This window comes from Heterocephalus glaber, unplaced genomic scaffold, assembly GCF_053883595.1.
Source record: "Heterocephalus glaber isolate CG9 unplaced genomic scaffold, H.glaber_assembly_v1.0 deba00000546, whole genome shotgun sequence".
Lineage (NCBI taxonomy): Eukaryota > Metazoa > Chordata > Mammalia > Rodentia > Bathyergidae > Heterocephalus > Heterocephalus glaber.
In genome coordinates this window covers 40,481,058-40,497,699 of record NW_028258147.1, presented here as the reverse complement: position 1 = coordinate 40,497,699, position 16,642 = coordinate 40,481,058, and the positions used below count along the sequence as shown (strand labels likewise).

The 16,642-nt window shown below is 39.3% G+C and overlaps 1 protein-coding gene across 1 annotated transcript in view; it reads right to left on the bottom strand.

Annotated features, from left to right (window-relative positions):
• Rmi1 (RecQ mediated genome instability 1) overlaps window positions 1–16,642 on the bottom strand; it is a 262,437-nt gene that overhangs the window by 43,673 nt on the left and 202,122 nt on the right. The gene's annotated exons all lie outside the window — the stretch shown is intronic.

Sequence of the window (16,642 nt, the reverse complement as noted above, 5' to 3'; positions counted from 1 at the left end):
AGGCCCAAATCCATGCAACTGGGAATGAAAAGGGTGAAATTACAACAGACCCAGCAGAAATCCAGAGGATCATCAATATCTACTTCCAGAACCTATACGCCAACAACACAGAAGAAATGGACAGATTCCTAGATACATATGAATTACCAAAGTTGAACAAAGAAGACCTACAAATTCTGAACCCAATATCAACCAATGAAATTGAAAATGGAATTAAAAACTTATCAACTAAGAAAAGCCCGGGCCCTGATGGCTTCACTGCTGAATTCTACAAGACATTTAGAGAGGAACTGCTGCCACTACTGTTTAAATTCTTCAATGAAATTCAAAGGGAAGCAATACTCCCAAATTCATTCCTGGAAGCAAGCATCACCTTGATCCCCAAAGCAGAGAAAGACCAAACCAAAAAAAGAGAACTATAGGTCAAACTCACTAATGAACATAGATGCAAAAATCCTTAATAAGATACTGGCAAATAGAATGCAGAAGATCATCAAGAAGACCATACACCCTGATCAGTGGGATTCATCCCAGGGATGCAGGGATGGCTTAACATACACAAATCAATCAATGTAATACACTATATCAATAGAGTCAAGGATAAAAACCATATGATTATCTCCATAGATACAGAAAAAGCATTTGACAAAATCCAACATGCATTTATGATAAAAACCCTACAAAAAATTGGAATAGATGGTCTCTGCCTCAAACTGATAGAAGCCATCTATGAAAACCCAACAGCCAATATCATACTAAATGGTCAAAAACTGAAATCCTTCACACTAAAAGCAGGAACAAGATAAGGATGTCCACTATCACCACTCTTGTTCAATATAGTTCTGGAAACATTAGCCACAGCAATTAGACAAGAGAAAGAAATAAAAGGAATAAAGATAGGTAATGAAGAAGTCAAATTGTTATTATTTGAAGATGACATGATACTCTATATAGAAGACCCCAAGAACTCCACCAAAAGTCTTGTAGACTTAATAAACAAATTCAGTCAAGTAGCTGGTTACAAGGTCAACACACAAAAATCAATAGCTTTCCTCTACACCAATGACAGACTCACTGAGAGAGAAATAGGGCAAATAATTCCTTTCACAATAGCATCCAAAAACCTGAAATACCTAGGAATCATCCTAATGAAAGAAATCAAAGACCTCTTCTCTGAAAACTATGGCACTCTAAAAAGAGAGATTGAAGATGATGTCAGAAAATGGACAGACATCCCCTGCTCCTGGCTAGGAAGGATTAATATAGTGAAAATAGCCATACTTCCAAAACTGCTATATCAATTTAATGCAATTCCAATTGAGATGCCAGCAGCATACTTCAGAGACCTTGAGAAAACAATCCAAAAATTCATTTGGAACAAGAAGAGACCCAGAATAACAAAAGCAATTCTAGGTAACAGAGACATGGCAGGGGGTATCACAATCCCCAACCTGCAACTATACTACAAAGCTACTATGATAAAAACAGCATGGTACTGGCAAAGAAACAGACCTGAGGACCAGTGGAACAGATTAGAAGATGCAGAAACAATGCCAGGCACACTCAGCCATCTCATCTTCGATAAAGGAGCCAAACACCCTCACTGGAGGAAAGATAGCCTCTTTAATAAATGGCGCTGGAAAAATTGGGCTTCACTTTGCCAAAGGTTAAAACTAGACCTGTATCTCTCACCATGCACTAAACTAAAATCAAAATGGATTAAAGATCTAAATATGAAAATAGAAAGTCTGAACCAGTTGGAACAGAGGTTAGGTAGAACCCTTGAAGACATCGGTGTAGGAAAAGATTTTATGAACAAAACCTCAGTTGCCCATGAACTAGCACAAACAATCAACAAGTGGAATCTCTTCTTATTAAAAGGCTTCTGCACAGCAAGAGAAACCACCAGCAGTGTGAAGAGACAACCCACAATGTGGGAAAAAATCTTCACCTGCTCTTCCTCAGACAAACATCTACTATCTTGAATCTATAAAGAACTTAAAAAGATCAGACCTCCCAAATTTAAAGACCCAATCTATAAATGGGCATCTGAATTGAACAGACATTTCTCAGACAAAGAAGTAGAAATAGCAAATAAATACATGAAAAAATGTTCAACATCACTGGTCATTCGAGAGATGCAAATGAAAGCAATGCTGAGATTCCACTTCACTCCAGAAAGCATGGCTGCTATCATGAAATCAACCAATAACAAATGCTGGCAGGGCTGTGGGGAAAGAGGAACACTTCTCCACTGCTGGTGGGAGTGTAGACGGGTGCAACCACTGTGGAAATAAGTATGGAGATACCTCAAAGAACTAGGACTGGAAGTCCCATTTGACCCTGCTATTCCACTGCTGGGGATCTTCCCCAGAGAATTAAAAGAATCATACCACAGTGATATATGTGCACCCATGTTCAGAGCAGCACAGTTTGTAATAGCTAAAACTTGGAAACAGCCCAAATGCCCATCAACTGGAGACTGGATCAAGAAAATGTGAGTTTTTTATAAAATGGAGTACTACTCAGCCATAAAAAATGAGAAATTAGAGACATTTATAGCTAAGTGGATGCACATTGAGGCAATACTCTTAAGTGAAATAAATAGGACATACATGTATAAATACCAAATAGCTTCTCTGGTGTGAGAAATTGAAAGTGTAAATAAGAACTAAAATGTATAATAGGTAATGTGAACTAGGAAGAAAAGGGGCAAAGGGGAAGGAAGTGGGAGGGCTAGGGGAAAGGATAGAAGGGAATGGGATTAATATGAGAAAATTGAAAAATAGAAACAAAATCTTTGTAAATAGGGAGGAATGGAGGGGTTGAAGGAAGAGCTGGGCAAGGGTGAAAAATAATAACCAAGAGAGATTATGTAAAGGTGCACATTTCCAATGATGAATGTCATTATACTGCATACCTAAAATGTACCAATGATTAGAATGAATAATCGATAAGGCAAAATAGGAAGAAAAGGTCCAAAGGGGTAGGAGTAGTGGGAGGTGCAGGAGAAAGGAAAGAAGGGAAAGGAAAAATGCTGAGAAATGGAACAAATGGAAATAAAGTCTTTCTAAATAGGTAAAGGTGGGCTAGGAATGGGGAAAAAATAAGAACCAAGATGCATCATGTAAAGGTACAATTCCCAATGAGAAATGTAATTGTGTTGTATACCTAAAATGTACCAATAAAAGAATTTAAGAAAAAAATATTTACTTAAAATTTGCACATCTTACTATATACAAATTACATCTCAATTTAAAAAGTAATATCAGTATGGGGAAAAATAATAATCATTCCCATTAAGCAAAAGGGGGAGCCTGTGGTCTGTGGTTTCTGTGGTGCTGTAAAGGATGACGTATATTTGGTCTGTGTGTTCAAATGAACTTTCATTATCATGGAATTATTGAAAGTCACCATCAGCCAGACAACAGCAAAAGGAACAAGGAGATGGACCTCCCAGAACTAATGTTCCCCATGATTTTTTTAAAGCGCATTTTTCAGTCATTATCTTGAGAGAAAACAAGCAGCTGGCTCTCTTAACAAAGAGGTTTAATAGGACACTGGAAAAAAAAAGAGTAGAAATTGAGGTGAACAATGCCTGTTTCCATGCCAGCCACACAAAACCAAGCCTCGCAAGGTGACCCATGTCCCTGCTCTGCCAGGCATATCATAAGAGGCACAATGCTTGATAACGAAGGGTCCCCTAATTATTGGCAGGATTTGAAGCATATTGTTCGAAACATTCTAAAACCTGAAATTTCAGCAGCTAACACACTGATAGTCCCTCCCTTCATCTGCAAAAATAAATGGGAATGGGAAAAGAAATAAGACCCCATCTCTCAGATCTCTGTGTGTACAGGCAACACTCTCACTCTTACTTCCTTCTATCTTCCTTGCTGTTTCAAATCCCTCTAGGTCTGAGTTACTAGTTTCAAAATCTTCATGTGGCCTCCAGCCTAGTTTGCTCATCTCTCACCTTTGCTCCAGGTTTACACAAAAACTAGCAAAATGCAAGTAATAGATGATTTGTAAGGACATCACAGAATGTTCCTCAAAGCAAAAGGAAGGGAGGCCTGGGTTTTGTTTAGCAGGTTTCTCTCCTTGCCTGAGACCACACACATGTGTGCATTTAATTGTCAAATTCAGATGTGAGGTGGTGGAGGGGGCCATTCAATGACTAAGAAACACAGAGATGTCTTCTAAATGCTACTTAGATGAAATCAGCTCTGCGGGTGGCAAGAAAGGTGGTGCATTTTCCTTAAATATACATATTAGCAGAGATGAAGGCCAAATAAATTCTGTTTGGTGGGAAATGAATTATGTAAATGTAATTTATAGCATTAATTTGGCTTGTAAATTTAATCCACTCAAAAACAGAAAGATTTCTGTGTAGTGAATATGTCTGAGGTCATTTAATATGTTAAAATAAATATTGAGCAGCTGATGGAAAAACATGTTCTCCACATCACAAAAGCTGTTATGAAACAATAATTTAAGGGCCTGCTGAATACTTACAACCATGACTTTCAACTCTGAGCTAAATTCTCTTCCTAAGATCCATTCAGTGCACTGTTCATCCAAGCAGCTGGCACATGATGAAGGCAGCAGATCAAAACTGGACACATGAAAACCATCAGTAACCAAGCCCCATAGGCTGAGGTGAGGCTTCAAAGAATGCTTTTTGGAAAATAGCCCTATTTAGTACCACCTGCAAGGCTGCAAAAAATACATGTTTGGGAAGTTTTACGATACCTCCGAGGACTTGCCATTCACTCTCACCTGGCTGAAGTGTTTACAATCTTAAATATTTAAACATTAACAGCAAAAGGAGTAAGAAATTTTGAAGTGTTTTGTTTCAGCATGTAAGTAAAACTTTAACAATATATTTATAAAAAACACAACCATGCTGGGGATTTAGCTCAGTGGTTTCACTGCCTGCTGAGCCAGCGCAAGGACCTGAGTTCGATCTCTGGTACCAAAAAACAAAAACACAACCAAAGAGCATGGGACAAGAATTTCTCATTTTGGCTGAACGTGGCAGCACACACTGTAATCCCTGCACTCAGGAGGCTAAGGCAAGAAGATAGCCATGAGTTCGAGGCCAGCCTGAACTACACAGCAAGACTCTGACTCAAAAAAAAAAAAAAAAGAATTATTCATTTTCCTCTTCTGGGGAAAGGAAGCTACCCTAACGGTGACATTTGAAAGATCAGAAGCTGGGAGCCATAAGGAAGGTCAGTTATGAGTATGGAAACCACCATACTCAGCCTGAGCACCTCCCCCAGGGGCCTTATCTGGGATCCCTGGTGGGATCCTGGGTGCAGGAGCACATCACAGACGCTAGCATCCTAACTAGGAAGATCTGTTGCTTTTCATTTGGGAAGTGATCATCCTTCCTCAGATTGATAGTATCATGCCAGAAACTTCCCCTGTGAATGGTTTCTGTGTGACTTTTCTCCTTCCTCCAGTTTCTGTCGCTGAAAGAGGAGCACTGATTGTAGACTCCTCCACAGAGGCAGGGACTGGGTCTCATTTGTTTCTTCCCACATGGAGTCTTGGGCCAGAGGTGGCAGCCCCACAGGGGCATCCTATGCTCAGGGATCAATACTGCCCACAGCTTTCCTCTTAAACACTGTTGACCTCCAGCACTCCAGAGAAGGGAAAGAAAGACTTGGCAAAGTGGCTGTGCTTTGAGTTGGTGTCTGTGAGGGATTCATCAGCCCCTCTCATCCAGGGTTTCAGTTTCTGCAGTTTCAGTTACCCTCAGTCAGACATGGTCTGAAAATAGTAAATGGAAGAGTCCATGAACAATTTATACATTTTAAATTCCACACAAATGTGAGTAGTGTGATGACATCTCTGCTGTTCTGCTTTCTCCTGTCTGAGATGTGAGACATCCCCTTTTTTTCAGGATATCCACATTGTATATGCTACCCACCTATTTGCTACTTAGAAGCCAACTTAGTTACCAGATCTGTGGTGTATAGCAGGGCTTTGCCCAAGTGACCCTTATTTTACTTAACAGCCCCAAGGCACAAACTTTGACTATAACATATTGTTATGGTTGTTCTATTTTATTACATTGTTTTTGCTCTTTTATCGTGCTTAATTTATAAATTATCATATGTATAGGAAAATACTGGGTATACATAGGGCTTGGTATTGTCCATGGTTTCAGACGTCCTCTAGGAGTCTTGGAACACATCCCAGAGAATAGGGGGTCTGCAAAGCACAGCTTTGAGCTCAACTCTGGCCTTGGAGCAAGAACAGGTGCAGGGACTTAGTGGGACTCCACAACACAGGGTAGGGCAGGTTATCTCACATAGCTCATTACATTTGGTCCATTCTGCCAGTCTGGATTTTTTATTGGTGAGTTGAGACCATTAACTTGATGATTATAACTGATATGTATTGACCTATCTTTGTCATGTTATTTTCCTGTTGTTGGCTCCCTGCTTTCCTCTTCTGTTTAATTTCTTGACTTGTCTGGTGGATTCATTCTGTTGGGGCCCATGGAGTTGTAATCCTTATTATCTCTTTCTAGAATATCCTTCAGAACACTTTGGTATGCTGCTTTGATGTGTGTGAGTTTCCTCAGGTGTTCTTTGTGGTGGAAGTACCTTATTTCTCCATCAATTTTGAAAGATGGTTTTGCAAGGTACATCAATCTGGATTGGAGGTTGTTTTCTTTTAGGGCTTAAAATACTTCACTCTAAGCTCTCCTTGACTTGAGGGTTTGTGTTGAGAACTCTGCTGTGACTCTGATGAACTTTCCTCTATAGATGATTTGCTTCTTTTCTTTAACAGCTTTTAATATTCTATTCTTGTGTTGAATTTCTGAAATCTTGACTATTACATGCCTTAGGGAAGTTTTTTTTATCATGGCTAATTGAAGTTCTATATGCCTCACTTATCTGTATGTCAAACTCTTTTTCTTATTTGGGACGTTTTCTACCATTACTTCTGTGAACAGGTTTTTTATGTCATTTGTGCTATCTCCTGCTTTTTCATTGATGCTAATCAATCTTATGTTATTATTCTTTGTATCAGCTCTCAACTGCTGGATTGATTTCTCATGGTCCATGCTATTTTTAAGAAGTCTTTCTTTTTATAATCACTAACTGAAATCCTCTCTTCCGTATCTGATATTCTGTCCTCACATTGGCAGATTGGCTCATTCTGCTGTGTATAATTTCAATGAAATTTTTAATCTTCTGGATATCTGTTTGAATTTGTTTCATGGATTCCATTTCTTTCCTCTGCTAGATGTTCATGGTTTCCATCATTTTTCTGAGCTCTTCTTTTTTTGGTACCCAGGATCGAACTCGGGACCTTGCACTTGTGAGGCAGGAGCCAGAACCATTGAGCTAAATCCCCAGCCCTCTACTTTTTTTTTAATCTGTATCTGCTTTAGAGTGTCTAAGCATGTCTTTCATTCTGGTCACCATCTCTGTAGTTATCTGAGAAATTATTTCTGCCTTGATTTTTTTTTCTAAAGCCTCATTCATCTGTTTTGTTACTTCTGCTGTTACCATTTCAGAATCCAACTGGGTAGCTTTCAGATTGTTCCATCTCATTTCCTCCTGGATTTGCCTTTGGTGAGCTGAAAGTCTAAGCTTAAATGAGCTTAAGTGTCTTCTCGTTTTCGTATTTTTGGTTTAGTTTAATTTCTGGGTTGATACTTTTAAATTGCTTATGCCAAGTACCTTTATTGACAGTATTCAGAACCTTTAGAAAATGACTACTTCTCAGAAAGGTCTTCCAAGTATAGCTGGATTTTTGGTTTTGAGTCTTTGGAAGATCCTACCTCTTTAACTTATTGGGAATGAGAAGTTTCTGCCTACTTGGCCCAGTCCCTGGTTCTTAGCACCAGCCTATAGTTATTTTTTAAGACCCTTAAGCAATCTAAGTCTTAGTGTAACAGGAAGATCAATTGATTAGCACAAGTATGTCACCTTGGCTAAAGTAGTACAATCAGCAATAACAATATCATCAAACATAGCATAGAAAATGACAAACTTGATGACTTAATTTTCCACCTTTGATTGTATGAACTAGATTTGTGGTTATATAACAAAATATAAAACAAACCAGGAAAATTTTATGCAATAAATAAGCCCTCAATATGGCAATTTTACCCTTAGGGGAGAATTTAATTAATTGGGGTTGGGGAAAAATAGAGAGAAGAAGAAAAGAAGAAGAAGAAGAAGAAGAAGAAGAAGAAGAAGAAGAAGAAGAAGAAGAAGAAGAAGAAGAAGAAGAAGAAGAAGAAGAAGAGGAGGAGGAGGAGGAGGAGGAGGAGGAGGAGGAGGAGGAGGAGGAGGAGGAGGAGGAGGAGGAGAAGGAGATTAGAAACAAGGCTGGAGGACAAGGAAAGATCATACAAACTTTGGAAAATTGATAAAGACAGGAGAGAAGGAGTGAAAAAAAAAAAAAACAAGAACAGAACTATAACAACCAAAAAACTAGAAACTGTGTTCCTACTCATATAAAAGCAAAAGCAAACAATCAAGAAAAAAATAAAACAAAGCAAGACAAAACCCAGAAAAGAGGAAAAAGAAGAAAAGAAAAAAGAAAAGAAAAAGTCCAATTCAAGGCATGTCTCGTCTGTCACTGGTAGCGTGGACAGACAGAGCCCAGATCCAAGTTAATTCATCAAAGTAAGCCAGCTATAGCTTTACAGTGGGGTAGTGGATAATCCAGCAAGCCTGCACCTTTAGCTCCACTGAAGTTCAGGCTGATTCCTGGCTGTGAGACAGGAACTGGATTTGTTGATCCTGCAATAGTCTGTGTGTCTCCTGCCAGCTTGAACCTGGCTTCTTGCTGGTTTGAACTTCCTGCCCTGACCTCCTGCTGACTTGAACTTGACACCTTTACCTCAACACTGGGAGCCACTAGATGGTGCTGGCGTGTAGCTGTTCTGAGTTCTTAGATCAAATGGTCCCTCTCCAAATGGCTACTGGTCAATCACCCTCTCCTGGGTGATGTCTGAAACCAAATAACTCATCAGACACTACAGTCTACTATGTCCACTGCAGTCCACTACATTCACTGCTCCATTCCATTGGTGCATTTCTCCATGGAGGCCTGTGAGGTCACCAGTAGTCATCGTGTATCTGCCAGTTCAACCTACCCTTCCCATGCCATGAATCTGGGCTCTGAGAGAAAGTGCCGCATGCCACCTCCCTCCCTTTCATTGAAGTCTCTTTTTTCCCTTCCCCAGTGGACTTCAATTCTCACTTCAGAGCTTTCATAGGTCCCAGGGACCCAATTCCCTCCTTCTTCTTTTCCTAACATTGCTATATTCCAGGGTCAGAACACCAAATCTCAGAGAGTCTCTTTCTCTACTGCTCACCACTCTGCCATCTTTCAGGAAGGCCATTCATTATATTTAGAAAATCCATTTGACTGAGCTTCCCTGGATGAATGTAAGTCAGAAAACGTAGCTATAAAGAGATGAGATGTTGATAGAGACCAAAAGTTTCTTAAAGCAATGCTAACATTCTCAAGCATTGGTCAAATCTATTGCATATTGAAATCAAAGATTTTTCTAAGGTACCACTACCTTAAAATTACAATAGGATTAAGTAGAAGAAACATGATTTGATGTAAATATTCTTTTCTTGCATAGGGCCTGTCAAGAACATATTATTTATAGGGCCAGGGATTTAGCTCAGTGGTTATGCTGCCTACCTTGCAAGCATAAGGATCCGACTTCGATCCCCGGTATCAAAAAAAAAAAAAAAGGATTTAGAAAGAACGTATTATTTACAAAAATGATGTACAGTTTTATTGCCAAAGCAAAGTCATACCCTGCCCTTAGGTAGGATCCTCTTCCCACTAAGCAGGCTGCAGAAGCACAATTTCAGTAGGGTTAGATGTCATGGATGGTTCCCAGTCTAAGGATGTGCCACATCATCACAGTAGCCTATGGCTACCTGTGACTATTTAAATTGAAGTTAAGTAAAATGTAAAGTTCAGCCGGGGATTTAGCTCAGTGGCACCACTCCTGCCTTGTAAGCGCAAGGTCCTGAGTTCAATCCCCAGTACCACAAAAACAACAACAACAACAAAACTAAAACAAAAATGTAAAATGCAATTCTTCAATTGTGTCTGCCACATTTCATATGACAAATAGGTAAAGTGTGGGTTCTGGCTGCCTTATTGTCACAGAGAGAAGATAACTCCATGACCACAGAAACTCTAACAGGTAGCACTGGCCCTGTAGCAGCAACATTCTGCACTGAAGAGAAAATATTCAAGCTGGACATGGTGGCCCATGCTTGTAATCTCAGCAGTCTGGGAGGCTGAGGCTGGAGGATTCCAAGTTCAAGCTCAGTATGGACAACTTGAGGAGACCTTGTCTCAAGAATGAAAATGAAAAGGTTGGGGATTTGGCTCAGTGGTTCTGGCACCTGCCTCACAAGCCCAAGGTCCTGAGGTCAATCCCCAGTACAAAAAAAAAAGAAAGAAAGAAAGAATGAAAATAAAGGATTGGGTATGTAGCTCAGAGCAAAGGCTGATGGTTCAAGCCCCAAGGGATTGGGGGATTCAGTACTTAATAGTATTCAGGGTTAGGGAAAAACTTATTAGGCATCAAAGAGGTTTATCCACAACACTGACTAAATCAAATATGGAATATAAAGATTAAATTTGCCTTAAAATACACACGGGTTTGGGAATAGATTATACTTATGAGTAATCAATATGCTTTTAACAAAAGCTAACATGAAATAATACTTTTTCAAAGATAAAATAAAAAGCTAACACTCTTAAAATTTCTCTTACTCGAGCAGCCTGCACCACCCCATCAGAGACCTCAGTTGCACAGACGCCAGCAGCCCATGCAGCCAGACAATGCAGCGCAGATGCTGCACTGTGCAGCATCTGAATCTGCACACCAGAGGCACCAGGGGGAACATAAAGGCCATGGTTATGGGCCCCAGAAGATAGAGCAGAAGTGAACAACAGAGAGGGCCTTTCTGATGCTCCTCAATGAAAATTGAAGCCCACTGGGAAAGTGAAGAAAAACTCTTCAAGAAAAGCACACTGGACCATCATGGTTGGTAAGTTGGTGGGATCAGCACCTCCCATAGAAACTTGGACTTGCATAGAGTCTCTGCAGAGAGACTAGAACCTTGCAGACTTTAATCCTGCAGGAGATCGGGGACCTCAACTTGGACCTTGTAGCCAGAAATCGGCCTGATCTCAGTAGACTACAGCTGGCTTGCTGAGACTAGTCGACTTAGATCCGAACACTGCTCCCCACATTGCCTACCAGGACAGCAGAGACATATCCTGAGGGAGAACTTTTTTGTTTGTTTGTTTTGTTTTACACTTTTTTCTTTTTCTTTTCTTTTTCTCTCTCTCTATCACTTCTGGTTCTATATTTCTCTCCCTGTTTGTTCCTCTTCCTGTCCCATTCTGGATTATTTCTCTCTCTGTGTCCTTTTGACTGTCACTTTTAAAGGAAGGTGAATACAATGTCTAGCTCCCCTATTGTCAGGTTGTTCTGTACTTGTCTCTCTTCTTTTGCTCTGTCTTCTCCTCCTGTCTTCAACAGATCCCCACAATTTGCATGATCTTCCTGTGTCCTCTAGCCCCACCTCTAACCTTTCCCTCTCCCTCTATCGCTCTACCCCTCCCTCCCCAAACCCTGCTAAATCCTTACCCAAAAGGGTAAATTTGCCATATTGAAGGATTTGCTTACTACAAATATATTTTGGGCTGGCCCTATATTTTGATCTAGATGGCACAGTTAAAGGTGTCAGATTAACTGCTACAACAAATTGTCATTTTCTAAGCTGTGTTTGATGCTGATTGTTTCAATTGGGCTAAAGTGTTGTGACTGATCTAATCAGTTGTCCTCCCTGGTATACTGAAAATGAGATTATCTAAGAGTCATTAGAGACTCAAAGCCTAAAAAGTCCAGCTAGACCTGGAAGATATCTCTGAGAATCAATAACTCCATATGGGCTCCAAACACTAGTAATAAAAATACTCAAAATAGGAAATATTGTAGTATCAGCCCAGGAATTAAAGCAAAAAGCAACACCAAAATCAAAATTAAAAATGAGAAGATACCTGGGCAGGACACAAACATAGACTTCCAGCTCACCAAAGGCAAATTCTGGGGGAAATGAGGTGGAAAATATTACAATCAACCATCTGAACACCCTGAACTGATAACACAGGAAGTAACAAAACAGATGAATGAGCCTAAGAAAAATTCAAAACAGAAATAATTTCCCAGATAACTACAGAGATGGTGACCAGAGTGAAAGACATGACTAGAGGCTCTAGAACACAAACAGATAAAAAAAAATAGATGAGCTCAGAAACATGCTAGAAGCCATGAATGCCCAACATAAGAAAGAAATGGAAACCATGATCTTCCAACATAGGAAAGAAATGGAATCCATGAAACAGATTCAAACAGATATACAGGAGATTAAAAAATCCACTGAAAGTATTCACAGCAGATTGACCAAATGTGAAGTTAGAATATCAGATATAGAAGACAGGATTGTGGTTAGTGACCATGAAAACAGAGATTTCCTCAAAATAGTAAGGGACCACAAAACATCATTCCAGCAGCTGCTAGATGATGCAAAGAAGAATAACATAAGACTTATAGGAGTCCACAAAAAAACAGGAGAAAGTACAATTGACATAAAAAACTGTTCACAGAAGTAATAGTAGAAAACTGCCCAGACAGGTAGAAAATTGGACATACAGATAAGTGAGGCATATAGAACTCCAACTAGCCACGATCAAAAAAATTTACACCTGGACATATAATAGTTAAGATCCCAGTAACCCAACAGAAGAACAAAATCCTACAAGCAGTTAGAGAAAAGAAACAAATCACCTACAAAGGAAAGCCCATCAGAATCACAGCAGACTTCTCAACACAAATCCTCAGGTTAAGGACAGCCTGGAGTGAAGTATTTCAAGCCCTAAAAGAAAATAACTTCCAGAAACAACAAAAGTCCAGGAAGATCCCAGCTCTTCTCAGCAACCCTCCAGGAAGCAATCGAATTACATTGAAAGATGTTACACTTTGATCCGACGTTCCCCAAGCTGCAACTGGCCAGGTGAGATAAGCAGCTTGAAGCTCATGCCATGGTGAGGTCTGCTTAGCCACGTGGGTGACTCCAAGGCTCAGTCCTTCCCCCACCCCACCCCCACCACCGTGGGACTCTGTCCTTCTGGCTTTTCTGCTACCTGGTCACACACTACAGAGCCACAGGAGATTATAAAGACCATTGTCCTGAGCACCACAAGAGAGAGCAGCACTTACTAACAGAAAGAGGGCTTCTCAGGCTCCTCAATGAAAACTGAAGCTCAGAGGAAAAGAAAAGAGAATCTCTACAATAAAGGGACATCAGACCACTCCACTGTACTTGGTCTGCTGCTGGCTTGCTGAGATTCATTGACTCGTATATGCACACAGAGTCCTATGTTGCCTACTGTGACAGCAGAGACACACCCTGAAGGAGGCCCATAATTTTTATTGCGATTTGCAAAAAAGAAAAAAAAATTTTTTTCTCTTATTTTTAATTCTTAATTTTTACTTTTTTTACTCTTCAAATTTTTACTTTTCTTTCTTTACCTTTTCTTTTTCTCTCTCACTCACTTGTTGCTCACTGTCCCACATTGCTCCTCATCTCCCCATTTATTCCTTTCTGCACTGAATTCAGATTTCTCCTTTATTGTTTTTTTCTTCTCTTTTACCATCTCTTATCATTAGGTTTAACAGAAAGTAAATTCGGTATCTAGCCTCCCTGTTGCTGTTAGGTGAATCTATTCACATCTTTGTTCTTTCATTCTGCCTTTTCCTCTTGCCTTTAACAAATTCTTAGAGTTTGTGTGATCTTTCTGTGTCTTCTGGCCTCACTACTAATCTTACCTGTTCTTTCTACCTGTCCCTCCCTCCCCAACTCCTTCTAACTCCCCACCCTGAAGGGGAAAGATGTTATATTGAAGAGTTTATTCATTATAAACTTATGTTGGGTTGGTCCTTGGTTTTAATTTAACTCACATAGTTAAATGTGACAGATTAATAACTACCACAAATTGTCATTTTCTAAGCTGTGCTTGACACTATGGTATTGCTGACTATGTCATTTGGGCTAACATGTTGTGATTGATCTAATCAGTTTTCCTCCCTGGTATAAGGAAAATAAAATAGCCTCAGAGTCATTAGCATCTCAAAACCTAAACACAAGCTATATGTGGGAGACACCTCTGAAAAGCAATCATTTCACAAGGGTTTTAAACACAAACAACAAAGATACCTACATTAAGCAATTTTGAAATACCAACCCAGGAATTAAACCAAAGACAGTACCAAAAACAAAAATGAGAAGACACTTAAGCAAGGCACAAACGCAGGCTTCCATGCCACAAAAAGGAAATTCTGGAGAAAATGAGGTGGAAAAGTCTGATAAGGAACCACTTGGACACCCTGAACTGATAGCACAGGAAGTAACAACGCAGATGCATGAGGCTCTAGAAAAATTCAAAACAGAAATAATCTCCCAGATAAATATAGACATGGTGAGCAGAGTGAAAGACATGATTAGAAGCTCTAGAGCAGAAACAGATAAGAAAATAAATGAGATCAGAAACATGCTGGAAGCCATGAATGCCCAGCATAAGAAAGAAATGGAAAGCATGATCGTCCAACATAAGAAAGAAATGGAATCCATGAAACAGATTCAAACAGATATTCAGGAGATTAAAAACTCCATTGAAAGCATGCAGAGCAGACTAAGAGAATCTGAGGACAGAATAACAGATATAGAAGTCAGGATTGCAGTTAAGGACCATGAAAACAGAGATTTCTTAAAGATAGTAAGGGACCATGAGAAATCAATCTAACAGCTGCTAGATGATGCAAAGAAGAATAACATAAGACTGATAGGAGTCCATGAAAAAAACAGGAGAAAGTACAATTGACATAAAAAACTGTTGACAGAAGTAATAGTAGAAACCTTCCCAGACAGAGGTGGAGATTGGACGTACAGATAAGTGAGGCATATAGAAATCCAACCAGCCATGACCAAAAAGAATCTACACCTAGACATATAAAAGTCAAGATCCCAGAAAAACAACAGAAGAACAAAATTCTACAAGCAGTTAGAGAAAAGAAACAAATCACCTACAAAGGAAAGCTCATCAGAATCATGACAGATTTCTCAACACAAACCCTCAAATCAAGGAGAGCCTGGAGTGTAGTATTTCAAGCCCTAAAAGAAAATAACTTCCAACCTAGACTGTTGTATCGGCAAGATTATCTTTCAAAATCGATGGGGAAATTAGATACTTTCACAACAAAGAACACCTGAGAAATTTCATGAACATCAAACCAGCACTCCAAACAATTTTAAGCAATATTCTAGAAAAAGACAATGAAGGTCACAACTCCATGAGCTCCAGCAGAGAGAAGGCACCATGCAAGGTAAGACACTAAAGGGAAAGGGGGGGGGGATAAGAAATAAAAGAGCCAACAACAGTAAAACATCATGACAAGAATGAGTCAATATCTCGCAATTATAACTATCAATGTTAATGGCCTCAATTCACCAATCAAAAGAAATAGACTGACAGAATGGACTAAGAAGCAAAACCCAGTAATATGCTGTATACAAGAAACACACCTAACTCAAAAGGAAATTCATAGACTGAAAGTAAAAGGATGGAAAACAATTCTCCAAGCAACAGGAACCCAGAAAAAAGCAGGGATAGCAATCTTATTTGCAGACAAAATAGATTTCAAACCAAAACTAATTAAGAGATACAAAGATGGTCACTACATACTTGTGAAGGGAACAATCCAAGAGGAAGAGATGACAAACCTAAATATATATGCACCAAATACAAATGCCCCCAACTATACAAAACAAATATTAATGGATATGAAAAACCAAGTAAGCACTAATACAATTGTAGTGGGGGACCTCAACACCCTTCTACCAGAAATAGACAGATCATCTAGGAAAAAAATTAAAAATGAAATTCTAGAACTGAACCAAGCTATTGAACAAATGGACTCAATAGATGTTTACAGAGTGTTCCACCCCACAAAATCAGAATAGGCATTCTTTTCAGCTGCACACAGGTTGTTCTCCAAAATAGATCACATGCTAGCTCATAAGACAGATCTAAGTAAATGTAAAGAAACTGAAGTTATCCCCTGTATATTATCAGACCAATAAGATTGGAGATCAATAACATAAGAAACTGCAAAACTCCCACAAACACATGGAAATTGAATAACACCCTCCTTAACAACCAATGGGTGACAGAGGAAATTAGGCAGTTTCTGCATATAAATGATAATGCCACTACAACATACAGGAATCTGTGGGACACAATGAAAGCAGTTCTACGCAGAAAATTCATAGCAGTGAATGCCCATATTAGGACAACAGAGAGATCTCAGATAAATAATCTAATGCAGAACCTCAAGCTCCTAGAAAAAGAAGAGTATAACAAACCCAAAGCTCATACAAGAAAGGAAATTATAAAGATCAGAGCAGAAATCAATGCAATGGGGACTAAGAGAATGATACAAAAAATCAATGAACTAAAGAGTTGGTTTTTTGAAAGAATAAATAAAATTGATAAACCTTTA